Source organism: Phyllostomus discolor, chromosome 5 (genome assembly GCF_004126475.2).
Source record: "Phyllostomus discolor isolate MPI-MPIP mPhyDis1 chromosome 5, mPhyDis1.pri.v3, whole genome shotgun sequence".
NCBI lineage: Eukaryota > Metazoa > Chordata > Mammalia > Chiroptera > Phyllostomidae > Phyllostomus > Phyllostomus discolor.
In genome coordinates, this window is record NC_040907.2 from 76,394,503 (window position 1) to 76,421,903 (window position 27,401).

Genomic DNA, 27,401 nt, shown 5'->3' on the forward strand with positions numbered 1-27,401 from the left:
AGTACTTACCATATATTATGCACCACATTAATTGCTTTCCAAATAATTGTTATCTCATTTTCATACAACTTCACGAAGTAGTTATTATTATCTCTGATTTTACAGGAGAAAACTAAGGTTTAGTGTTTAAATAACTCTTCCAAGAACACGTGGCCAGTAAGCATGCCTATACTAAAGTCCATGCTTATAACCAGTTTATATAGAGTTTATTATATTGATACCATCTTACTTTAGGATTACATGTAAAGACTTTTATTTTCATAATAAAAAAACTTTCCCTTAAATAAATGGTCATGGTAACTCAAACAGTACAAACAGATATATATAGAAAACATATTTTCTCCTAATCTTGAACCCTAATTCCCTTTCTTAAAGTCAAGTGCTATTAAGTTACTTTGACATGCTTTTTGATAGTCTATGTAAATACACATACCACACCTTTAAAAACTGTATACAAATGGTAGCAAACCACATACTATTCTTACAACACACTTCAGGGTTTGAGTACTGTCACCATACTTAGAATGACTTTATTTTTCACAGCTGCATAGCACTGTATTACTATACCATGGCTTGTTTACTTAGTGAGGAACGTACTTGGCTGGGCTGTCTTTAACTTCCCTAGGAACCCAGCATTGAGGGCGGGCTCTGGGCAGCTACTCTACCACTACCTGCTCAAGACGGTCCACCTGGATCCCAAACAGCAAGGATGCAAGAACATGAGCTTCCGGAACCCGGGAATCTTAAGCAGGAGGTCAGTGAGAGGTATTCCTCAATGTAAACAACTCTCCTGAAATACCTCTTGGAGACCTGTTTGTATGATCACTGGACCAAAGGCTCAGTCTTTAGCAGCTTAGTTTCTGCAGAGCCTTGCTCATGGCATGTACTCAGTCAAATTTACCTATTTATTTTGAATGAATCAAGAAATAAATTTCCAAAGGCTCTTGGCAGGTAAATCATAAAGCTCAAACATTACCAACCTTCAAGGTGAATGTTTTAAAAGACACACACACACACACACACATATGTATATATACATATGTAATATGTATTTATATATCCTGGAGCTTAATCTCTATATACAAGGAGGGATAAAAGCAGGTTTATAGTTGTGAGTACCTGAAACAGTTTATTCTTGTATTATTATTTATTAATTATTGTACTATTTTCCATTGGACCAACAATAAACCTGCTTTTGTCCCACTCTGTATTTGAAAAGATTTCCAAGAAATATAAAGAGGAAAAATTACAGTTGCAGTTTAACATATGCATAACATGATCATAAAGGGGTAAAAAATGGTAAAACTATAGACCTCACTATAAAATTTCCATGTATCCATAAAGGAAAAGGTCTGGAAAGATCCACATTGAGTGTTAGCAGAGGTAATCTCCGAGAACTAAAACACGGGGTATTAATTTCATGCTTACAGTTCTGCAGTATTTGATTGTATTTTTAAAAGTGATGTGTCTATATATGTGTTACATCCTAGCAACTCCAATTCTTGGAGAATATTCTGAGAACATTTATGTTGTTTCTAGGGTTTATACATTAAAAGAAGCCAGCCAGTTTGTTTTTAATATTTACGTTGTCCACATAAGTCCAACATAAATGCCCAATCTCAGAAGAATAATTCAGTAAGTTACTGTACATTTATATAATGGAATGTTATGCAATTAATAATGATGCACATCTATGTATGTTTTTAAAAAGCAGGTGTGAGTAGTAAAATTGTGTTTTTGTAGGGAAATTATATGCGCAGAAATAAGGCATCTAAGAATACATACCAAATAGTTTGAGAATTAATCTTTGTGTGGTAGGATTATGGTTTTATTTTCTTCCTAGCTTTTTATATTTCTAAATTATTTTAGGGTGAGTGTGGGTTACTTCCATTACAAGAAAAACAAAAATCGCTTCCATTTGAGGTTAAACAAAACAAGACTGGTAGTTTATTTTTTAAGACTGTTGAAAATCTCATGCAGCATTCACTGTGTATGGCTCTGGATTCAACACAGAAATGGGCTGTGCTCCAGAAAGAGCATCCCAGCTTCACGGGGGGAAAGCAAGTGGTGTTCTTAGCTACCATTCAACTGAGCCACCGGAAAAAATCAACTCAAGAAAAAGGCACGGCCTGCTGTAGGTTAACAAACTGTGAACACTAAAATAAACTTCCTTCAGCCCAGTTAGTAGGAGATCTGGGCAGGGGAAAGAACTAGATATATGATACATTTTGTCTCAAAGCCAAACATGAGACAGACATTTTGAACAGAGGAAGAAGGGAAATAGAAGAAAAATGGAAATTAAATAAAAGGAATGAGGACCAGGTTAAGCACATTAGTGAAATAACCCAAAGGAGAAATCTCCAGCTGAAGCCCAGACCACAGCTGAGGCTCCCTTGGATTTTGGCCACCAGCTCAGCAGGTTAGGGCAGGAGGGTTTTAATAAAGGACTACCTACCTTCCAGTCGTAACTACTATATTTGATGCAGATTCAGTGCTTTACTCATTCAGTCATTATGAATGCAACGACCACACAGTACACACATTCACTCATCGGTGTCTACCACCCCCACCAACTAGTACAGTGAGGTCATCATTGTTCCGAATGTGCATCCAGTACACCACTCTCCTCGACTGCCTGGCAACCTTTCTCATTAAATTAACAATGGTTGGACTTCTCTCAGACAGACCTGCACCTGAATGCTTCTAAAGGAAAAGGAATCTCAAACTGAATCATGACTTTTGAAATAGAAGTCATTTACCTATACTGCCCTTCTACATATATTTATTGTTTTAAAAATAATTTAAACAATTTTAAAAATCAATGCATACGACTTTTAAAAATCAACTAGCTCAGAGAGCTTATGACTACCTCCCCAGGGTCACCTCTGTATCTCTAAGTAAGAAGCTTACACAGCCATTTCTGGGTGTAGCCATTTTCTTTATTTATGTACATTTCCTTCATGATACCATAACCATCTCTTCCACACTTTCCCCCAATAGTTACATCATTATTCTTGTTTAAATTGAAAACAAGTGCTGTGCATTTTGACTATACAAATACCATTCATCGCAGAGTTAAATAGTATACTGAGATTGCATTTCCTGCCACGCAGAGCTCGTTTGTGTTCTTGGGAGTTTCCAGTTGTCTTTCCTGATTTTTGGCACCATTTGCCTTAACCACATCCTCCACTTTTCCAACTCTCCATATCGTATCCAATACTCTATTTACTTTCCATTTCTAATGCTGTCTGAAACCCTTGGACCTCCTGCTGTCTAGACACGGGACTGATTGTTCTCCAAGCCTGTCTCACAGATGCCTTGCTACAGTTTTCCCTCACTGCATGTAGTGTTGATGTCTGAGGTGGACACTTGTCATTTTATTTGAATGCCCAGCCTCTGAACCTGCACCCCTATTGTTAGAAGTTTCCCACTTTGACAGTCTTGGTGGGAGGGAGGCATAGCCACCTTTTTACTGCAGAAGCCGAAGGCCCCCATTGCCCTTTCTTAGCTTCCCTGAACCCTGGGCCAGAGCCGGCACCTCGGCTGGCACAGGCAGGTCCAAAACCCCGCTGGACTTGGATCTGGAGTCGCTCCTGTGAGGAAGCCCAGTGGTAATGGCTGGGGAGGCTGGGAGAAGGGACTGAGGGACACTGGCCTTGTGCTGTGGTTTGATATTTGGGCTGTGGTTCAGGCTATTGATCCTTCTGTTTCTGCCTGTTCTCCAAGTCTGATTCTCTAAAAATATTCCTGGCAATTTGGTTATCTAATATCCTTTCAATAAATTCCTTTCTAGCTTAAGTTAGCCAGAGTTGATCACACTGTTATCAATTGTTTTCCTGGAACACACCTGAACGAAGTATGGAAGAGAAAATTTGTGTCTTTATGTATCTGAAATGCATACTTCAGCCTCACACTTGATAGTTTGGCTAAGCTGACCATCCCTTGACTCAGAACTCTGAAGGCACTGCTCCAGTGCCGATGATAAGAAACCTACAGTCACCGATTCTCACTCCTTTGAAGCTACTCTACTTTAATCTCTCTGTAACCTTCTAGGCCTGTCTTATATTACTGCAAAATCTCATAATGTATTCAGGTGTGCATCTTCTCCCACTCAATGTGTAAGAAACTCATGGCTCCTAAAAACTACATGTTTTGATTTCAGCTTTAAGAAGAAACACGTAAATCATCCCCTTGTTGTCTCTAACCTTTCTAAAATTCCTATTCCTTTTTAGATTGATCCTCTAAAGCTCTTCGTTCCTTCCTTTCCTCTTATTTTATGAATAGCATAGCCTCTCTGGTGCCACTTATTATTTCCTTTAAAGTTTTCGTTTCCTGTTTAATCGGTTTTCTTCATGGTCATATTTTCCTATCACTTAAAAAAAAACCTTGATCTCACTGCATGATGTTGTCATCTTTTCTCAAGCGTCCAGTCAAGATTTGTGCCTGTTCATATTTAAGAGCGGAGAATACACTGACAACTGGGAGCTGCATGATTTGAGTTTAGGTGATACCCTTAAATGCTAGAATGGAGCCAATCATTTATTCTGAGGAGGTTTCTAAAACCTCCTTTCTAAATGAATTATTTGTGTGGAAAAAGATCCCTACATTCCAGACATCTATTCTGTGTGAAGATGTTCACATGCCTCCCCTTTTTGCCTTTGGTTAGGCCGCACCTGAGCTCCTGTGGTTCTCGGGAGCAGACTGGCACTCTTCCGGGCCACGGCTGTGCCTGCTGTGCTGGACTGATGGTCACTCCTCCATCCTTCCTGTTTTCCAGACATCTGTTGAATTATCTTGTCCACTAAAAGCCCCACTGTCTTTTTTAATTATTATTTTTAAAAACCTGTTTATTTTCAGAGGGATTCAAGGGGAAAGAGATAAATATGTATGAAACTGCCTTTCTGAGCCACAAATGAGCCTCTTTTTATTTAACTTTCATTTATCAGCAAGTGGTACTGACTACTCACTATGTGTAAGGCACTGTACTAAGCACTTCGTATTAGTACATAAACTAGGCAATGATTTCTTTTGCAAATAGAAGCTGAAGTCCTAATATCTTTCCTACCTAGGTCTCTACTCCAATTATTTTATGTTGATCTTAAAAACCAAAACCCCCTGAAAACTGTTTATAGATTAACTCTATATCAATGTATGCATATACACAATCCATCCCAAATTAAGAGTGAAGGGTTAAGAAATTTAAGAGAAAGTCTTGATTACTAAATTAAATAGATCCAATGTTACTCAGTTGAAATAAGAGAAAATGAGTAATATTCTTGGACTTCCGGTCAAGATGGTGGCATAAACAGACATGGCTTGCCTTTGTGCACAACCACAACAAAATTATAACTAAAATATAGAACAACCATCACTCAGAACCATCAGAAATAGAGTTGAATAGAAGTCTGACAGCTGCGGAATTAAAGAAGCCACATCCACACAGACTGGTAGGAGGGGTGCAGATGGGGACCAGGCTGGTCCCTCACCCATGTGTGTGGTGCATAAAAATTTGGGAGGGCTATCTTGGGAGTGAGGAGTCCCGGCCCAGCCCTGTACTAGGCTCCCAAGCTCAGGGTTCCAGTGCCAGGAAGGTAAGTCCCCACAACTTCTGGATTGATGGTAAGAGAAACTGCTTGAGCCTCAAGGAGGTTCTCTTAAAGAACCCACACACAGACTCATCTGTTCATACTCTCTTCCTCTGAGCTCCAGCACTGGGGTAGCAGCTGGAAAGGCACCACTGGTAGACAGGAAGAAACTGAAGTATTTGCAACGAGGTGAGCAGAGGCCATTGTCCCTTTTCTAAATGCTTTCGTCACAGTGTCACACAGCTGGCAAGCTGGTACCATAGCTGAAACTTCATCACCCTGGTTAATACTGTTTGACCCACCTTAGAGATCCCTAGAACTCCCAACTAACTGGCCCATCCAAGCTGCTTTTCCCTATGAATGGCTAGTCTTGGCTCCTGATGCACAACTTCCTAAATCCTCTCAAACAAGCAACAGCTGGCCTCAGTGAGCCTTAGCCCAGCACTAGCAGCAGCTATCTCAGATTGCTTTATAGAACAGGCAGGGTGGCCGCTGGGAAAACAAAGTTGGGGGCTAACCGTGGCTTGTACCACCCAGGAAACCCCAAGGTCAGGGCATCCAGTGGGTAGCCACAGACCATGTTGGAGCACCACCACCAAGCCCCTGCACAGCAGATCCTCCATGGAGGGCAGAAGTTGGTGGTTAGTGGTCACAGCCAATCCTTGCAGCTGACTAGCCTGGGTAAATCCCTCCTGTAGATCTGCCAACAAGTACCATGACTCAACTAAGAGAGGAGGGTGTACTCAGCCAACACAAAAGGCACACCTTGAGTACCCAGCTTGGGTGTTAGGAGAGACTGTGCCACTGAACCCTACAGGACACCTACTACATTAGACCACACTACCAAGACACAGAGTCAAAGCAGCTCTATCTAATACATAGAAACAAACACAGGGAGGCAGCCAAAATGAGGAGACCAAGAAACATGGCCCAAATGAATGAACAGATCAATACTCCAGAAAAAGAGCTAACCAAAATGGAGACAAGCAATGTAGATGCAGAGGTCAAAACACTGGTTATAAGAATGCTCCAGGAACTTAGTGAGGACCTCAGCAGCATAAAAAATATCCAGTCAGAAAATAATTGAAATAAAGAACTATTGACAGGGAAACAACAGCAGAGTGGATGAAGCCAAGAATCAAATCAATGATTTGGAGCAAAATGAAGCAAAAAACAACTAATCAGAACAACATGAAAACAGAACACAAAAAAATGAGGGTAGTGTGAGCAGTCTCTGGGACACTTCAAGAGGTCCAACATTTGCATCATAGGGATTCCAGAAGGAGAAAAGAAAGCAAGAAATTGGAAATCTGTTTGAACAAATAATGAAAGAAATCTTCCCTAATTTGATGAAGGAAGTAGACATGCAAGTCCAGGAAGCACAGAGAGTCCCAAACAAGATGGATGCAAAGAGGCCCACTCCAAGACACATCATCATTAAAATGCCACAAGTGAAAGATAAAGAGAGAATCTTAAAAGCAGCAAGAGAAAAGAAATTAGTTACCTACAAGGGAGTTCCTTCCCAGAAGACTGTCAGCTGATTTCTCAAAAGAAACTTTGCAGGCTTGAAGGGATTGATTGGCAAGATATATTTAAAGTCATGAAAAGCAGACACTTACAGCCAATATTGCTCTACCCAGCAAAGCTATCATTTAGAATTGAAGGGCAGATAAAAAGCTTCCCAGAGAAGAAAAAACTAAAGGAGTTCATCATCGACAAACCATTATAATATGAAAATTTAGAGGGACTTATTTAACAAAAAGATCAAAACTATGAACAATAAAATGGCAAAAATACTTATGAACAACTGAATAAAACACAAACTAAGCAACAAGAAGAACAGACAGAATCATAGACAAGGAGAGTGTTTTGATGACTGCCAGATGGGAGGGGGTTGTGGTGGACTGCGTGAAAAATGTGAAGGGATTAAGATGTACAATAGGTAGTTACAGAATAGCCATGGGGTTGTAAAGTACAACATAGGAAATGCTGTAGCCAAAGAACTTATCTATACGAGACCCACAGAAATGAACAATGGTGGGGAGATTGCCTGAGGGAGTGGAGGGTTACTGGGTGGAGGGGTGCCAAGGGAGAAAAATCAAGACAACTGTAAAAGAATAATCAATAAAATATAATTAAAAAAATAAAAGAACAAAAATAAAAAGAGAGAAAATGAACAATATTTTAAATAAGAGCAATGCTGTGATTACTTTTTATATCCATGAGTCATGGATATAAAAGTGGTCTCTAAAACAGAGTAGACAAAATGTTTTCATCTGCCATAAAATGTTTAAGCTCTATTATTACTTTTAACTCTAAATTTTGTATTTTTTAATGAAAAATCAACAGCAGAGAAAACTGCAATTAAACCACTAACTTAAAAGAGGGTTTTAAATTTGTTTATATTACCAAATTCATATTTTCCTATTTTAAATAATTGCCAATCTTAAAATGTAGTTATTGACCATAAAAGGGAATTTAAGAATTCTTCTCTTCAGGTATCTCTGTTTCCAATTTGGAGGTTGGCAAAGCATTTCAAATATATTCCAGGATGGGCTGTAATGAAGCTTAGGCTCTAATTCTGCTGCTCAGATGCCTCCCACCATAGTACACTTGAACCTCCCACCTGAGTAAAACTATTTAGTTTATCTCTACTTCCCTTTCTGATTCCTAGTTTTTGGTCTTAAGATTTTACCTCGCTTCAACACCAATGGAACACACCAGAAGTTGACATTTTCTGTAAAAGGCCATATAGCAAATATTTTAGACCTCGTGGGACATAGTTCTGTTGTAGCTACTCAATTCTGCTACAGCAAGAATGCATAAATGAATGGGCTTCTCTGTATTCCAATAAAACTTTATTTGCAAAATTGGCAGCGGACCATATCTGGCCAGCAGGCCAGTTTGCAGACTCAAGGGATAAACCATTACCCTGTAATTATGATTGTTTGTTAAAGGATATTGATACTGCTCACAACAAATACTAAAATTTTATGAAGTGAGAAAGCCAATCACCTTTTTGAATAATTAAATTACATCTCTGACATACTTTGTGTTATATGTAAGGACTAGAACAAGCTCTAAAAATAAAAGCAAATTTAAATTATCCATTTGAATAGTTGCACCTCATCCTACCCACAGAAAACAAAGATAATTGAACACACGGAGAGGCTTCTTTTCATGTCAATGACTCATAGTTAAAAAGATACCATATTTTGCCATGTATAATGTGCTCCCATGTATAACATGCATCCACATTTTTGGCCCAAGCTTTTGGAGGGAAAAAAAAATACCCCAAACACCTTCTGTTTTAATTTTTAAATTCAATTAATTTATTCAATTATCTATCTACCTATCTATTTATAGAAACAAACCAAATATCATATTCCAGGGTATTATTTTATATACGGGTATCATTGTTGCTTTCTAGAGTTACACTTGTAATGCATAAGCATAAATAAAAAAATTAAAAACATTTATATAAATACAGTATTAATACTACCCATGTATAATGTGCATCCTTATGTTTCCCTCAAAATGTGGGCAAAATTGCGCATTATGCATGACAAAATACGTTAGTTTATAGATACAATGAAAAGCTATAAGGTCTTACTATGGGTTCATCAATGCAGAGAGTAGTAATTCAATTGCTTCATTCTTAGTATCCCTCAAATCTGCTGGTACACTTTCTCCCATTGAGGTATTATTGACACATCAGGTTACGGAACAGTAACTTTAGAGCCCAGTTGCTAAAATGGCTTGCAGCAGTGTGCTAGCAGTGCCGTTGCAGAAAAAGAACACGTGTTTCATTATCCCTCTGGTTCTTAGGGACAGGGCACTTGGTGCTGGTGGACATAGTTCCACCAACTATCTCCTGGCGTGGGAGCATGGTAAAAGGACTCCAAGAAGCAGGAATACTCTTGCAAGACTTATGAACCTAAGAACTAATTACCTACTTTAAGAAATACAGAGAACTAATCTAATATATAATTTGAAAGCCAAAAAGTGCTGCTTTCCTGCTCATTCAACTTTCACTTACTGGTAACTTCAATTCCTGTATCTGACGGTGAGGAGTTTCAGGGCTGCAGTACAATAAGGAAGAATCTAGGAGGAAGCCAATAAACTCCCCAAGTAAAGAAGGTGGAGGTGAGAATTCTAGTTACTGTAATCTAGAATTCTGACAGACTACTGGAAAGGAGAAAATCATTCAGAGAGAGAACCTTGGAAATCTGCAGAACCTTGACAATGCAGCAGTATACTAATCAGTATAATATACGTGAGAAAACTAATCAAGGTCAGGAAAAATAAATACCTGAAAAGGAATAGAAAACATTGCCTAGAGCCTCTACAGGGCTTGAAATAAAAGACATGTTATTCAGACAACTATTCTTACTAGCCAGACAGGAAGAAAAAAACCCCAAACCCTCGTTATTCATAAGGCACAGGCTAGAGTACCCAGAAGGGTGTTGTTTCATTAGTGAGGCAAAAGTAGCTCTAGAATAAATACTGCTCTGGTCCTGTGTAACAAAGCAAGACTTCAAAGACAAAACTGTTTCTAAGAAGCATAGCTGCATCTCAGACCACAATTTGATAATAACTACGGAAGTACAGAAATGTCTAGCACCGAACAATGACCATTATCTAACCAAAAATTACCAGGCTTCCAAGGAAGCATGACAACATGACCCATATTTGGAGAAAAATCAGTCAAAACCAACCTAGAACCAATACAATTATAAGAATACAGAAAAGAGCTAATGTAACTGTACCCCATATGTTCAAAAGGTTAGGTAGAGACATAGATGATATAAACCTAGATTCAAGAAGCTCAATGAATCCCAAACATAAAACTACACCAAGGCACATCACAATCAAACTGCTCCAAATCAGTGACGAAGAGAGAAAATCTTAAAAGCAGACAGGGGTCACCTGGGGGCTGGGGTGGAGTAGAGTGGAGTGGGGGTGGGGATGTTACAAACAAAGAAATAAAAATGATAGATTTAATTTGTAACAGTGTAGCTAAAAGAATAGAGCAACATCTTTAAAAGTATTGAAAGAAAACTGTCAAACTAGAATTCTATACCCAGCAAGAATATCTTTCTAAGATATTACCAAAATCCAGGGCAAAATAGACTTTTTCAGAGATATAAAAGCTGAAAGAACTCTTCATCAGTAGGCCTTGCACTAGAAAAAAATATTAAAAGAAGTTCTTCAAGCAGAAGGAAGTGCCAGTGGAAATATGGAGCTATTCAAAGCAATTAGGAGCATTAGAAATGGAAATTACATAGGTAAAAGGTAAGCCCCCCACACACATTTATTGAATTTGCGTGTCGTCCTTGTGCAGGGGCCATGCTCGCCTTCTCCATATAGTTCCAGTTTCAGTATGTGCGCTGTCAAAGCAAACACCCCACCCTCCACATTTAAACCTCTTTAAAAGATGACTGTCTAAACAGAAATAGTAAATCATACTGTGGAGTTTGTAACAAATGTATAAAATACATAAGAGTAATAACATAATGCCAAAGAGGTGAAAAGTAAGAGCATATTATAAAATAAGTGTTTCAATCTTAAGCAGACATAAGAATGAATAGGGTAAGTGCAAAGAGCCAAGAATAAACAAGGCAATTTTGAAGAAAACGATTTAGTAGAGAGACTTGCCTTACCAGACACCTACATTTTTACTGTAAAACTGCAGTAATTACAGAGAAATGCAAATTAACACCACAATGAGATATCACCTCACATCTGCCATTCATTGATTATAGGATGGCTATAATCAATAAGTAAACAAACAATAACTATTGGTGAGGATTTGGAGAAAGGGGAACCTTGCATACTACTAGTGACAATGCAGACAGGTACAGCCACTGTGGAAAACAGTGTGGAGTTACTTCAAAAAATTAAAAATGGAAATGCCTTATGACCCAGTAATTCCACTTCTGGGAATTTAACCAAAGGAACCCAAAAACTAATTTGAAAGAACATAAGCACCCGTATGGTCACTGCAGCATTATTTACAACCGCCAAGATTTGGAAGCAGCCCCAATGTCCATCAATAGATGAGTGGATAAAACAGCCATGACACATTTACACAATGAAATACTACTTAGCCATAAAAAAGAAGAAAATCTTACCCTTTGCAACAGCATGGTTGGACCTGGCGAACATTATACTAAGTGAAATCTAATGAACAAACTGAATTAATAAGCAAAATAGAGACAGATTCACAGATAGAGAGCAGGCTGACCGCTTTGGGGTAGGGAGGTGGTACTGACAGGCTGGGTGAACCAGCAGGCCGTTTAGCTGCAGTGACTTCCCAGCAGGAACTGCGTGACCGAGGATTTAAAGGCCCCTCGATCTGGACAGCAGGAAAGAGGTCCTCTCATTTCTGATCTTCAGGGCAAAAGAATACAGCCACCAAATTTGAAAAGGCATAAGTCTCTGAAAAGGAGTCAATTCCCCCACTCCTACATTGTGCAGTTTTATGACACGTGTAGGGTTTTGACACATGAATTGGACATGAAGTCCCTGCTATGTGGGCCAACATTCTGATAGAGAATATGATTCAGAAGCCTCTTACCCACTAAAGATTCAAAACAAGGTCTTATCTTTTTTCTACTCCATAATGAGCCACTCACTGCCTTTGCGGTACACACACACACACACACACACTAAATGAAACAAAAACCTAGGGCAGAGATTGCTAATGAGTACATATGAAATTGTGTTCATTTTCAAACACACATAAAAAAACTTGAAAACATACTAGGAATAAATGTTATGAAGATGTGGAACAGAATAGTAGGGATACAACAGCTCTGAAAAATATACAAACTTGACACTGAATTCAATGAACTAAGAAAAATGTTCTTTACTTAAATGAGTTTTGGGGGGGAAAAAGCTAATATGTTGCACAGGAAAGGAATGATGATAATGCTAACCTTTATTAATGACAAAAATCAATAACAAACTATGAAGTTTATCAAGGACCTGGCTTGATCCAGCAGCTCAAAGATTACAGGAAAAGCACCCTTTTATTTGAACGGAACTTTAGCTCCTGTGGAGCGAATGAGGCTCTCTTAAGGGCAATGGTGAGTGGCAGGAACAGTTATGTTACTACACTGATAGCTTGTTCCCTTTATTTTACAAGTGAGTTTTTTTCTAACCCACTTCTCTCTTCATTACCTCTAGCCAATATACCTTACCACAATTCTAGGCACCAGCTGTTACCTCAACAGATACGTTAAATGGGAGACTAAGGATCTCAAAAAGTACTCTAGTTGGACCTGTTACTTTGGAGAACAATTTCTTCCTAGTCTATAATTAATCCCGGATGTAGACAAGGGGGACGGGTGAAGGAGAAACACCCTCTCCATCTCTGAAGCTCCATATGCACCCGGCCACTGCCTCTCCTTCCACCGGTTCTCACCCTGGGAATCTCATCTGTGGGCAAATGACTTCACAAACCTGAAAGGCATTGCTTTTCTTGATGAATCATCCTGAGTGAACTTCAAAGAACTCTGTGTGAGGTCTTACCTGAGAATTCACCCGAGGATCCTATTACTAGTGTTAACTTTTTTGCAATGCATCATTACAAATGCAAAATAAGTACCTGGTAACAACAAAAAAAAATTACCTGTGTGATAAATAAAACTTCACAATCCCTACAAATCAGTTAAAGTTTATATATCTGAGACTGTTAGAACTTTATAAATTAATTGACAAGTCAAAAAAAACCCTCTTCATTTTATTAAACATGATTAATGAGTTTTGCGATTATTTTGGTACTTTTTTCAACCAATGGACTGACATGAACGTTTTACATAATCTGTTTCTATTTGTATTCATACGTTGCATCATTCACTAAAGTACGTGTGTGTGTGGCCAGTCACTTCATATAAAAAGCAAGGAGGAAAATAGGCAGAACCAATTTTGAATCACAATTTAGGAAAATGCTCTTTATGATGTTATCAGAGTGGTAATTCCTTTTCTCAGTTTTCAAAATATAACAAAAAAAATTTAACTGTGAGATTGTGAAGAATGGCAAGAAAACTTGGCCAAGTAACAGAGCTTTCCAGGGTCTCGGTTTCCTCATTTGTGCTAAGTGATTGGAACTAGAAAAATCCCTGGAGCACTTTCTAGGACCTGAATGAATGCCTGACAGCACCTCTGTGCTTCACCTCCTAATCAAGTTTAACATTAAAAACAATTTTTCTTCTCTTTTATTGATTTCAGAGAGAGGGCAAGGAAGGGAGAAAGACAAGAAGAAAAACATCAATATGAGAGAGAAGTTATCAATTCTTTGCCCCTCGTACTCGCCCTGACTAGGGACTGAACATGCAGCCCAGGCATGTGCCCTGACCAGGAATTGAACCTGCAACCTTTCTGTTTTTGGAACTGCACTCAACCAATTGAGCCACACTGGCCAGGGTGTGAGTTTACTGCTTGTCCTCTTGTGCTACCATCCCTGAGCAACACTGCCTGCCTAAGTGTGCACTGACCAAAACCTGACAAAACAACTCAATTTACCAGAAATTTTAGTTAGATTACAGTTAAGAACAGGCAGAGAAAATATACTTCAAACACCATTATAGGTCCCTAGGCAAAAGTTTGGTGTGAAAAGTCTCTTGAATGGGGACTTAGCCAAACACACGAGTTCTTTTCCCAGCTCCTTCAACTGTTAAATGGGAGGAGTGGCTTACCTCAGCCACTGGGTCATTTCATGAGCGCTCTCCCTGGACTCCTAAGGGTTTGGATCTAGAGTCACCTGGAGTTGTAAAAGGGATGACAGAATTCCCTTCTGTCCCCACCCTATTACCACACTGTTTATGACCAAATGGTACCTTTGTCAGAGCATTAGGGACACCCTGCCCCAGGGCCAGTGTGAAAGGATGTTCACTTTATTAGGGGCAGGGCCCTGTCTCCAGGGAAAGCAGGATGTGTAGAAAGGTTTGGGTTCAAACCTCATCTCCCCTTTCAGGCAACTGTGACTTGCTACAGCGAAAATTGTACGGCACAGCCAAATAATAAAATGATGGACTTCTGGGGGGGACTGCCAACTGCTGTTGTGGACAGGGCGATACCTGATGGACCAGAAGGCAGGAGAAGGTCTAAAAAGGACCACAGCTTTCCCAGGAGCTCTCTGAGACAGAAGCTTATGGATATCCCAAGTTCCAAAGGGGGGTTGAATCAATGTGCACAATGCATCAAAGCAGAGACAATGGGAAAGTCTAACAACTGACCCTTGTTGGTACTTTGTCACTTTCCCTGCACCCAACATAATTAGCAACTGTGACTACAGAATAGAGGGTGCAGAGAGAAACACGTGCTGCTACACGGGTCCTTCAAACCATGAGAAAGCCATGCAAAAAGGAGGTGATTTAAGTTTCAAGCAAGTCGCTATTTAAGCTACAAATTTCTAATTCTGATTGAATTTGGCATCTTTAGAACCACATTCTTGCATGTTGTAGTCCTGTTATATAGTCTTTTTCGTTGAAACGAAAATCACTTTAAAAGAAACGCACAAGTTCTGGTTCTCAAATATGAATACACACTGAAATTGAGCAGGAAATTTAGAAACTTCCCATGCCTGCACCCTGGCCACAATATATTAATTGCGTTATAGGAGTGTGGTCTGGGTGGCAGGATTTTAAGAAGCTACTCAGCTGATTCTAAGATCCAGCAAAGTTTTAGAACCATGGCTCTGAGGTGGCTGGCAAGCAGACTCAGAAGATACCACTGTTTACAGGAAGTCTGCCTTGTCCTGCCAAGTGTAAGCACAGTTATGGTGTGGCCAACAGTCATCAGAGGTAAATATGATTCTGTTCTGATATCAAATTATTTTTAAAGGCAGAGGGGCAAGGGACAAGAAGGAACAATGATGCTTTTGTAGAGTAAGAGAAGTTTTCAATGCTCCTAAACTTCCTAGCACATTATAAAAACCAGTTTTGCTGGTTTTTTATTATATGACAAAGGGAAGCACTGCCCAATCGGCAGAATTTTGGATATAAGACGTACTAGTCCAAAGCACTAGTGAGATATCTTTGAGACTCCTGGAAAAATCCAGAAGTTTTCTACTCTAAGAATACCACTGTCAAAGAATAGACATTGTCACTTCCTGCTAGTCTTTACATTTTTCCACGTCAAGAAGATAAGGACTAAACTTATCCAGCTAGAGGGTAGCACTCTGAAGTTGTAATTTTCCATCGAAGGATTAAATATAACTTGTAAGGTCATGAGCCTCAAACTTGACCCTGCTCAGAATCACCTGCAAGGCCCATTAAATGCAGATTGCTGGGTTCCCCCACACAGGACCACTGATTCTGTAGGTCAAGGACGCAATTTCTGACAAGTTCCGAGAGCCTGCTGCTGCTGCTGCTTGTGTGGGGACCAGAACTGTTCTAAGCGCTCACGAATGGCAACCTCTTTGAGTAACTAGAAAGTTATTCAAAGCCTGCTTTAGGTTTTGTGATAAAGAGACAATTTACTTTGAGAGAAATGAAACACTGTTCTAAGATAAATCTTGAGGTTTATGTCACGAGACAAAATTTTATCATCACTCTAAAGAGGAAGAGATGGGTTCAGTTAACTCCTTTCATTCAAATACTCATGAGTAAACATTACCCTTGGAGGAGAAAGTGGAAGAGTTGCTGCCTGTAAGTTAAAAAAGGACCCGAGCATTTCCCACCCCCCAGAAACCTTGACCCATGGTTTCTGTTTCACAAGGGAATAGTGGGAATTTTTCATTTACCAAATGTTTAGTTTATAATGTGGGTTTAAATGGGGGTAAAGTTGGGCTTTTTCAGTAAGGAGTTAGGTTGACTGAGTACCGTCTGGTAAAAAATAAAGTTGAATCTGTACTTTACAGAAGAACAACGTAAGTCTCAAATGGAGCAAATATTTAAATGTAAAATAATACAGAAAGTCTGCAAAAAAGAGGGGGTCAGTTTCTAGGTGTGTCTGTGGAAAAGGGAAAATGGAGGATGCCTCCTGTGAATCAAAATCTGGAAGCCATAAAAAATGAAAAAAAAAAAAAAAACCCAAAAAGCTACATAAAAATTAACTTCTATATGGGGCAAACAAAAAACTTCAAATATTAAAGAAAATGCTAAATTGAGAAAAATATTTGGAGGTCACGTCATGGACTTAGAGCTAATTAATCACCCTATTAATAAAGAGCCCTGCCAATCAATAAGAAAAACAAACAATAACCCAATAGTAAAGCAGATGAAGTACAGGAACACAGTTTGCCAAAAAGGAAACACACATGGCCTTTAAAAGTAGATGATGCCTGACCTCAACCTTCTTTAAAAAGGCATGCAAATTTAAAACAGATCAAGATACTATACTTTGTATATCATACTGGCAAAGATCCAAAAGGGTGACAACCCACTGCTGAAGCTCTCCGAAGTTGCTGGTGGGAGTACAAAATAAAGTGAGCCCCAGCAAAGGCAAGTGGTATCACAAGTACACATGCGAGTACACCATGATCGGATTCTAAGTTTCGTTGCAGGAAACTACCCTGTAGATGTGCCTGCACATGTATAAAGTGATACTCATGAAATTTTGTTCCTAATAGTGGAAGACTGAAAGACTCTAAGAGCCTATTCATAAAAGATTGGTTTAATAACTATGACACATCCATACGATGGAATATTATACAGCTTGAAAAATAGTGTAAGGCAGTATTGTATGTTCTAACACGGAAAACTTATTAAATTATTTGATTAAATGTGAGAACAGGGTACAGAATAGGGTATAGTTATCATACTGTCTAAGGATCGGAAAAGTAAAAATATTTTTCAAAAACTAAAAAAAAACAAAAACAAAACAAAACCCCTAATAGAAATAATGACTATAAAAAGCATAGGAGGGTGGGGAGGATGGGAACTGGCCCAAGAGTGAGATTTTTGAGTATACCTTCATATAAAACTTCTGTGGTAATTGTTACTAAAATCAAATAGCAGAAGTGAATAAAAATAAGAAACCTTTGTTGTATATAAACAGTTTTTTCTCTTTAGATGTTTTTTAGCACAATTAAAAAAAAAATTACTTAGTAAACATGAATCAAGTGGTGCTAGGCCAAAGTCACTGACCTCCAGGGGGCCAGACATGAGACGGCAAAGTCCACTCTGCAGGCGAGGGTTTTTCAGAACAACATTTACTACCACGGGTCTCTGAAGATGAGACGCCAGGCTTTTAGTTTTACTGGATCATTCAATTTCTATAAATACTCTCTTCCAATTAAGCCAATGAATTTACATCTCTTTGCAGCCCATGCTTTTAAGACAAGCTCAGATGTTTTGCCACAGAATGTTTTTCACTCTGCGGCAATCTCTTCCACCTTTGTTTTAATAAATAAACAATCAACATAAGCACCTAATTAAACACTTCAGGAATATAAAATTTCTTAGATGAGATGAGAAATACAATCTACCCTCCCCCCCACCTCTCAAAATTTGTGCTCCATCTAACGTGAAGTGAGGAAACGTTAGGTACTGCACAAAAGCACACCGCATGCAGTCTTCAAGTGAGTCTTAGGGACCAAGGGGTTTTGGTGCCTCCACGTCCATCTGAACCCCATGCTTCCTAAAATACCTTATTTTAAAGTCACCCCCTATGTTCATACTCTTGTTACATAACATTTATAAAAATTTAACATAAACTTTATTTAATACTCATATCAATAAAAAAAAAAAGACGAATGCATTTAACTCACTCTGGGTACATGTCAAGTCACCAGAGTTACATTTCTACAGTTGTCTGTCATATATCCATGAAAGAAAACAAGTCTGTTGACCTCTCCTGTACGACTTTCGTTGCCAGGAATTTACAGGAGGATATTTACCAGCAAGCACAGTAACGTACCAGTCGGCACAGTGCTCCTTGGAGAGCTGATTATTGTTTCTCTGGAGATGTTTCTAAGCTATGCATGGAGAACATTCATAACAACCAAACCAAAAAAGCCTACTACACAAACTGGATTTTCAGCATCCCTGGCTCAGTTTCTAAAAGCAGCACCTGTAATCTACATGGAAAAAAAAATGGGTTGGACTAGTGAAAAACCTTTCACATCAACCCCCAGGGATGAAATTTGAGTAAAACCTTATGCATGTGTTACCAGGAAGCACAGTAGAAAGACCCAGGGGCAAGGTATCAAGAATGACCTGTTTTCTAGTCCTAGTTACGTCCCTAACTCACAATGTGACCCTGGGCAAGTCGATTTCTCTCCCTGGGCCTCCACTTGCTTATCTCCAAAATTCAGTGGTGGAACTTGAGGCCTCATCGGGGTCTTTCCCAGCACCCATGAACAGAGCCTTGAATCTATCTCTACTACTTGAAAATCCAATTTATTGGCAAGAATAAATTATGGCAATAATTGTGGGTTCTTCTGTTGGTGAGTGCTTACAATTAATGAATGTGCTGCAGTCTACCTTGTGAACAAAATGACTTCACAACCTAATGCCTTAGATTTTCTGACTCCTGATTATATAGTAGTAGTCTCTGCACAAGATGACATAATATAAAAATAAATTCTCTAGTCCATCCCATCCTCTATCCATAGAAGCCAGATCAGCACAAATCACTGACATTAAGAGAAAAAGAACTGCCAAAGACAGCCGTGGGTCTCAGTGTGGTGCACTGGTGAACTGCCTCCAAGCTCTGCTCTAGCTCAGAGGCACGAGCAGAGAAAGCAGTGGCTTGGGTTTATGATTATGTTCCTGTGCCGAGGGCTGGTTGTTGGATATAAAGCAAAATGGCAAAACTTATTGGCTCGGCGTGTATGCCTGTTTTGCTCTATCACATGCACATGTGGGTGCACACACACACACCGACTTAATAATGCAGTATTGCTTAAGTCATCTGTACTTGAGTAAGAAACCTCACAAGAGACATGCCTTTCCCCCATGTCTGTCAAAAGGTGCAGAACACCAGGCATTGGAAGGTCCTAGTCCCCTTCAAAATGACATTAAACCGTGTAATGTCCAAGTTCCTTGCTCCACTATGCTCTGACGACCTATCTACTTTCCCTGACAAGAAGACACAAGCTAATACGTTAATCTAACTTATTACACTGCAGCCTGATAATACCCAAGAAATATGATTTTAAAAAAACCATCACCTTCTGCATCCAAGTGGCAGTATTTCTTTATAAAGATGCAGTATAACACTGACATTTTATGAGGATGCTTTTGTTATCAAGATTTATTTTTTACTTTTAACTTTCTAGGTTCCCTCTAATGTATGAGTTGTCTATCCTGTCAAAAATAATACAGAGGGTGGATTACACCTTTCATACCCTAGTCCAGAAGCAGGTATTTTACACTGGGCTCAGCAGTGTGTCCAGCCCTAAGTGCAACCAAGGCCGTGACAGGACACCTATATGTGTCAAGCGGGGGCTCCTAATGCCACCGACTGTGAGTCCCTCACCTTGGGATGAAATAATTATACTTAACATGTACCAAGTTTCTGCTGAAAGTTGAGTTGCTTCGCTAAGCAATATCATTTCATTTTCCCTCAACTTCTATGTCACAAAGAAACTTGATGTCAGCCTGAAAGTGGCAACATGGACACTTGAAAACAAGTCCCTCTACTACCAATTTACCTCCAAGAGAAGAGACAACAAATTCCTCAGCTCTAAGAAGCTAATGATTGCAAGATGTGATTGCAACGATGTACCCCAATTTTATAAACAATGGGAGGGAGATCAATGGTAAGATGCATACAGACACAGGGGAAAAAAGCAAGTCTTAAAATATGGAGAAAAGATAATCATTTTTGCACAAAAGGAACAATTTACCATGACCTCACTTGCCTCCCCCAACTGAGGAGGAACCTGAGGCCAAGGAGTGGAGGGGCCGAGGCAGTTCAGTCAAAAAACAAAAGACTGCAGTGAGCACCCAGCACATGACGGGAACTGTGCTGGGCCTGGGCACTCAGTGTGGCTCCTGCCCCCAGGAAGACACACCACCAGAGCATAAGCCCAGAGGTCCAGGCCCGGTCCTCCCACGCCTCCTCCCACCGTTCCTGACTCAGGGGGACTTCCCAAGACCTTTGGACTGACTTGCGACATTTCTCCAAACTTAATAATAAAATCTTAAGTTGATTGGTTAACAAACCATGTTTTCTCTGTTCTTTTTATTGTTTTCTGATTTTGACATAATATTTCACTTCCAAGGACTGTGCTTTGGGGGAGGATATAAATGAGTGGTGCAGGCTGTAAGGACGGCACTCACACGCCTTCCTGCGTGCTCTCCAGGGGCAGCTGCAGTGAGGGACTCACACATGAGGGGACAGGGAAAACAGATTTACAACTGGTGGGAAATGATATTGTTTCAGGGCCCACTAGGCATCAAACTAGTAAAGGAATGAACTAAGAAATAGACAAACTTTTAATCTGCCCAAGATGTCAACTAAGTCACTCTACTGAAAAATGGACATCTCAAAGATTTGAGTAAAGTTTATTTCACAAAGACTGACTTTGTTACGACTCACAAGTAGCTAATATTAAAAATCTCGTTGTTTGCCCTGGCTGGCGTAGCTCAGTGGATTGAGCGTGGGCTGGGAACCAAAGTGTCCCAGGTTCGATTCCTAGCCAGGGTACATTCCTGGGTTGCAGGCCATAACCCCCAGCAACAGCACATTGATATGGTTTCTCTCTCTCTCTCTCTCTCTCTCTCCCCCCTCCCCCCTCCCTAAAAATAAATAAAATCTTTAAAAAAAAATCTCGTTGTCTAAAAGCAATGTATCACATCACAAACATATGGTGTGTACCTATAATATACAAGACATGGGGAAATTAACATGTAACTTTTATCTCCCAAAAACTTACAATCCAGCTGTGAGAAGCATTCTATCATTTTAAAAGCTAACCAATAACAAAATACTTGATAGCAAATTAAAATAAATAAAATGGAACAATTAACTTCCATTGATGAAAGATATGCAATATCTGTAAATACAGTAACTGCCAAGCAACTTCTATAGGCAGTCTATCTATCAGAATCCACACAGGCCAAGACAATATCTGAAACACTGTAGTTTTCAAAACATGTTATTTATAACCCCATATGGGATTTTGGATTAAGAAAGTATATACTTTATAAAAAGTGGAAGTATGGGGAAATCACGAGTTGAGATGCTGGCAAGTTATGTGCATGCCCAACACAGTAACTCCACTAAGAGAAAGAGAACATGGATCTACAAAGGGCACATTCTCGGACAGCGTCACAGAAATCGAAGCAGACATCTCTACTCGTGCCCCCACCAGCCGGCAGTGCTGTGCTTCCCCCTCTACACTGGCCCCTCCCCCCTGCACCCCAGGGGGAATTTGTGGGCAAGCCCAGCTTTCCTCATTGCCAGGCACGTTCATTTCCTTATCTGCCAAAACACACAAATGTTTCAAAGGTTGAATTTTTAAAAATGGCGTTGAGATTTCTATAAAAATAACTATTCAAGAAACCTAAATGCTCACTGAAGGCTTTGCTTATATTGCTCAATGAAAAGAATCATGTCCAGACATAAACACACACACACACACAAACAAATGGTGTGAGAGCATTTCAAAAAAAATACTAAACTTTTCTTAACTTACTGTTATTATATATAATGATAAAAATGTATAAAAAAGTTGAATGTTGTAGAAACTCTAATAATTCTACACTCTGCTTTAAAAAATACAAGTTACTAAGATGATTGGTAAAACAATATCTGACATGTGAGGAGCCCTACCTTTGGGTACGCAACACGAGATAAATTTTTCATTTGGATGAACCTGCAGCTAGAAGGTGGTTACCAGGAAAATTAAAAGACTCAAAGGCAGGCTATTTGCGGAGGAGGCAACGAGCTGGCTCCTTTTACAGCGAAGAACACAGAGTGGCCCAGCGTTGACACTGTGACCACAAGGAGCCTTCCTGCACCTCATAAACACCTTGCACGCCAACCAGCAACAGCTGAACTGAAATGCTCCTTTCCCGACCAAAGCGAACTCACCAAGCAGCAAAACACGGTCACTCAAGGAAGGCCCAGTGATGAATGACGTCTTCGTGAACAAATTAGAGTTAGGTGACATCCAGAGGCATTGAAACAAGGGTTTCTGCCTTGTGCATGGCTGGTGGAAATGTAAAAGGTGCAGCAGCTGTGGAAAAGTTGGGCAGTTCCTCAAAAAATTAAACACAGAATTATCCTGTGATCCAGCAACACACTTCTAGGTGTATACCCAAAGGAACTGAAAATAGGAACTCAAACAACACTTCTACACCAACATTCACACCAGCATTATTCACAATTGTCCCAAGCTGGAAACAACCCAAGAGTCCACCAACAGATAAACAGATAAACCACCATGGGTATATATACAAAATAGCATTATGAAGCCATAAAAAGGAATGACATTTTGATACATGCTACAATATAGACAGACCTCGGAGATGTGCTAAGTGAAATGGGACAGATTTCCCTTATACAAGGACACTGGAGCCAACGAATTCACAGACATCAAATGGAAGAGTGGCGACCAGGGACGGAACAAGATCGGGGGCAGAGGCGTGGAGTCACTGTTCAATGGGGCCGAGTTTCCGATAGGGATGGATGACAACAAAATTCTGGAAATGGATAATGGTGATGGTGGCACATTATAAATGTACTTAATGTCTGCGAATTACATACCTACAAATGGTAAACTTTATGTTTTATACATTTTACCACAATAAAACAGGGATTCCCAAAGGACACCCTCACTCCCCCTGGTCTGTCTCCACTGGATTGGTTGTAGGTCTTCCCAACCTACCTCTGACCATGCCCCCTCTCCCTGACCATGTCTTTATTCCCCCATGTGAGATGTCCACTGAAATTACTCCTGGCCAAAGTAGGCTCAGATCAGCCTGGGAACCAGAGTTTACGCAAGAGGTTTATGATCCTTACTCTCGATGTTCTACTGTTAGCTCGAGCACAGGACCGCCCCTGCCAAAGGAAAATAAGTCATTCTTAATGAGTTTTCACAGAGATGGTAAGAAAACTACAGTTTCTCCAGTGGGTTCCAGAGAACATACTAAATCCTAAGTTGTTTTTTTTTTTTTTGTCTTTAAAAAAAGGGCTTTTCTTCCTGGTACCAGTGACTTCCTACCAAGAAACCCAAGAGAGAAAAGAGACAAAAGGGGGCCAAGGCTGCACATGCAGATGGTAAGTCCTTCACTGTCCCCGACACAGGGGCCAAATTTTCTCCTCTCTTCTTCGGGCCGAAGGATACAATCCTGCCATTACAGCTGCCTGGAGAAGAAGCAGGCCGGGGCTCAGGTAAGAATTCACGGCAGCCATTCACTGCCGTGAGTAATTCTGGAAAATGTTCAGTATAAGATACTGTTGGCTCTATTAATTGAAGTTATTATAACTTTTCTGGATTACCAAGTGAAATAACTGTTATACTTTCTTTGGTAGTAATGTGCCTGTCCCAAAATATGCAATAGTTAGGTATTCATGGAATGAAAAAACAACTCCCTTAAACGAAAGAGGAGTCCAAAATGTGTGACGAAGCTCACAGTTCAGTAACACAAGTAAATCCTTGAGATACAGCAATGGGAATGGAAGAAACCGTGAAGGGGCAGGTGGCATGTGACATTTTGATAAGGAGAGTTGACTGCAGACGAAGCAGCAGCACTGGGTCGGGCACCCAGGCTGGGCAGGTGTGCCACTGCTTCCTCCACTGGACTCGATAAACAAAACACAAACATACAGAGACAAAAGTACCAGTATAGCTCATAAATTTAAGTATTTTCTTTGCATATGCTTAAGTAGGGTGACATTTGTGAGGTCAGGGAAACGTAAATTCACCTTTCCTTTCATTTTTTCTAAAGGAAAAACAGGAGGAAAACAAACAAAAAAAGATGGTTACAGAGGGACACGCCACTGAAGTTAAGAGCACGTGGAAAGAACTGCAGTATGGAGATCAGGCCCGAGAGAGAAATGGGCAAATGAATTAGGAAGTAGAATAAAAGCACAAACAAAAAGGAAACACCTGAAAAAGCCTCTTTCTCTCTCCAAAGGGCAGCTTGCTTCATCAACTCAGGCTAAAGGGTAGTCTCTACATTTTGGAACTCAGTTTAAAATTTGAGCAATTCTGCATTCTGCTTCACATTGACAAAATAATTCTTTGCTGCTACATATTTATAATTTAATTCCCCTGATAGTTCTAAAAACAAGGGAAGAAATATTTTCAAACAAAAATCATTATTTATACAGCTGGAGTTCCCATTTAAGTTAGGAAAATTAGTAGAAAAATGGTCAGAATTTAAGGTAAGTTTTAAATGTTTCACAAAAACTTCATACTATCAACTTCCATATCTCTTTTACTATGTTTAAATCTTTTCCAAAGTCAACAAGGGAAGCCCCCAAATCAACTAAATTAATGGGTTCTGAATTGGGCCACTCCTTTGGCAAGAGATGGAGGATCTTGGAACCAGCAGCAAAAATAGCTCAATTAAAATACCATTCTAATATGCAGTTCGTTTTTGTTTGAAAATGGAAACCAGCAACTTGCTTGCATGAGTAAACAGAAGACAGTTATTCAGGCTGGGTTCTACAGAGCAAGAACAAGAGCAAAAGAGACAGCTGGCAATTATCTGGCTAACTTAACCAGATAATTCATGCCTAAGTATCCACTCTGGTGCCCAAATTTCCCAGATCGACTATATTCATAGAAGAACTAAAGAGTATAATTACCAAATCTCCTTCCAATCCGTGCTGCCAAGGCTGTGTGCCTAGGTGGGCTGTTTTAAACTGATGACCCCATCCTAACTATATTCAACCCTCTACTTCCCCAGTGAAGAGCATGCTAGGAATTTCATAATATAAATTTGGATATTTGCCTAAGTGCCCCATGACCCTAAAGAAAGCAATTATCATACAACGAATAAAGTACCAAAAATTTCATGCTATCATTTCTAGCATAAAGAGTCTAAAGAGAAAAAATAGTGTAAAAGCAGAGAATTTTAAAGAATATGCCCATTAGAGTAGCCAAATTTTTGATGTCTTTTTAGCCTATTACCAAAGATGTGAAATTAACACCTTTATGTTTATTTAGCACTTTATACTTTTATAAAACCTTTCACAACTTATTTGCACAACTGTATAAGGTAAATTGGGTGAGAATTATTATTCCCATCTTATGCATTAAGAAAACAGAGCCCTGGCTGGTGTGGCTCAATGGATTGAGTGCCAGCCTGTGAACCAAAGGGTGGCTGGTTGGATTCCCAGTCAGGACACATGCCTGGGATGCAGGCCAGGTCCCCAGTAGGGGGCGAGTGAGAGGCAACCACACATTGATGTTTCTCTCCCTTTCTTTCTCCTTCCCTCCCCCCCCCCCCCCCCCCCCCCGTCTAAAAATAAATAAATAAAATCTTTTTAAAAAGAAAAAAGAAATAGGACCCTCAGATTTGCTGAATCAAAGCTAATGTGATATTCACCATCACAAAATAGTCTTAGTGTCAACACACGTCCTTAAATAAATGCTATAACCAAGCTTGGCCTGAGAATACAGATTGCACGAGAAGGTGGTTATGATGAAGGCTTCTGTCCACTAGTTCTGTGTGAGCTTGGGCAAGGATTTCTCAGAGACCTGATTTCCTAATTAGCAAAGCAAAAGGACTGAGTGGAGAATCTCAAGTCCCTTCAGCATCAAGCTGATTGTGAAACTAAGTGGCTTCAGTTTTTTTGTTTCTGCCCACTCAGAATTCAAAGCGCCAACTTTCTTCTCCCCCCTCTGGATATTAGATGCTTCTCCAAGTCAATGGCCCTCCACTCTCCCCAGCTAAATGAAAACAGTATTCTAAAGTATATTTTACCAACTTTTGCCCAGCTTAACTAAACCAATATTTAACACTTTATAGAACAAACATTTTTACAATTATTTAATGTTCTCTGAAGGTTACAACACTGCTGAGTTCCATTTCCAAACTTGATTTGCATCAGCCAATTTTTTACTTTCCAGATAGATCAAGGGTATTAGAAGCCAGAAAAAGGAATAGTCATGCCCTGGACATAAAAACCGCTCCTTTTAAATTGATGCCATTTCAAATGCTGATAAACTCTATTCAAAATTACTAATTACCTATAGATGGCAATAACGGATATTATTTTTTATTTTCCATATAAGCTAGGTCCAACCAAGAGGCTTCTACTTCTCACCTGAAAATAGTGATTTTTGGTGTTCTAAAAGATATGACAGACTTCCCCACACCCTAAATGGACTTAACTGTCATAGTTTCATAGAGGTCCATATCAGAACTTGACCATAACTCAAAGGCTTAAATTACAGGCAGACTGCTCCCTGGGCCTGCTTTCCCACTCCTGTGGGTAGTTCTGTTTAAGGGAGAAGGGAGGAGGAAAAAGGACCTACTCATGAGGGAAAGCATCTTAAGTATGGAAATGGAGAATCTCTAGTCTACCATAACTGGAGACAATGCAAACATTCCTTTTTTTATAAAGACAATTCTGTAGTCTACAATCTTTTGAAGTTCTTCCCCCCCTCCAGGGTAGGTTGAGAGGGACAAGAAATCAAGGAAAGAAAGAGCTGTAATAATACTAATTATTGTTATTATTACTCTATAATAACAAAAGGAGTCCATTCTTCTTACTTCCTGTATCCCTTTAATTATGGTATTCAGCAAGTTAAAGATTTTTAGTAATGCTCATTGTTCCCTCAATATTTTTAGTTGATAAGTTGGCTTGGTAAAGTTTTACAACTTTTATTATGCTACAGTGGTCTGGTCTCATTGAATCCAAAGAACAAACAATACTTAAGTCTCTCTGATATTTGGACTT

At 39.5% G+C, this 27,401-nt stretch overlaps 1 protein-coding gene and 1 pseudogene across 2 annotated transcripts in view; both read right to left on the reverse strand.

Moving 5' to 3' along the window:
* The window catches only part of E2F3 (E2F transcription factor 3), a 71,248-nt gene that overhangs the window by 17,768 nt on the left and 26,079 nt on the right, over positions 1–27,401 (reverse strand). The gene's annotated exons all lie outside the window — the stretch shown is intronic.
* On the reverse strand, positions 10,876–10,991 carry LOC114498253 (annotated as a pseudogene).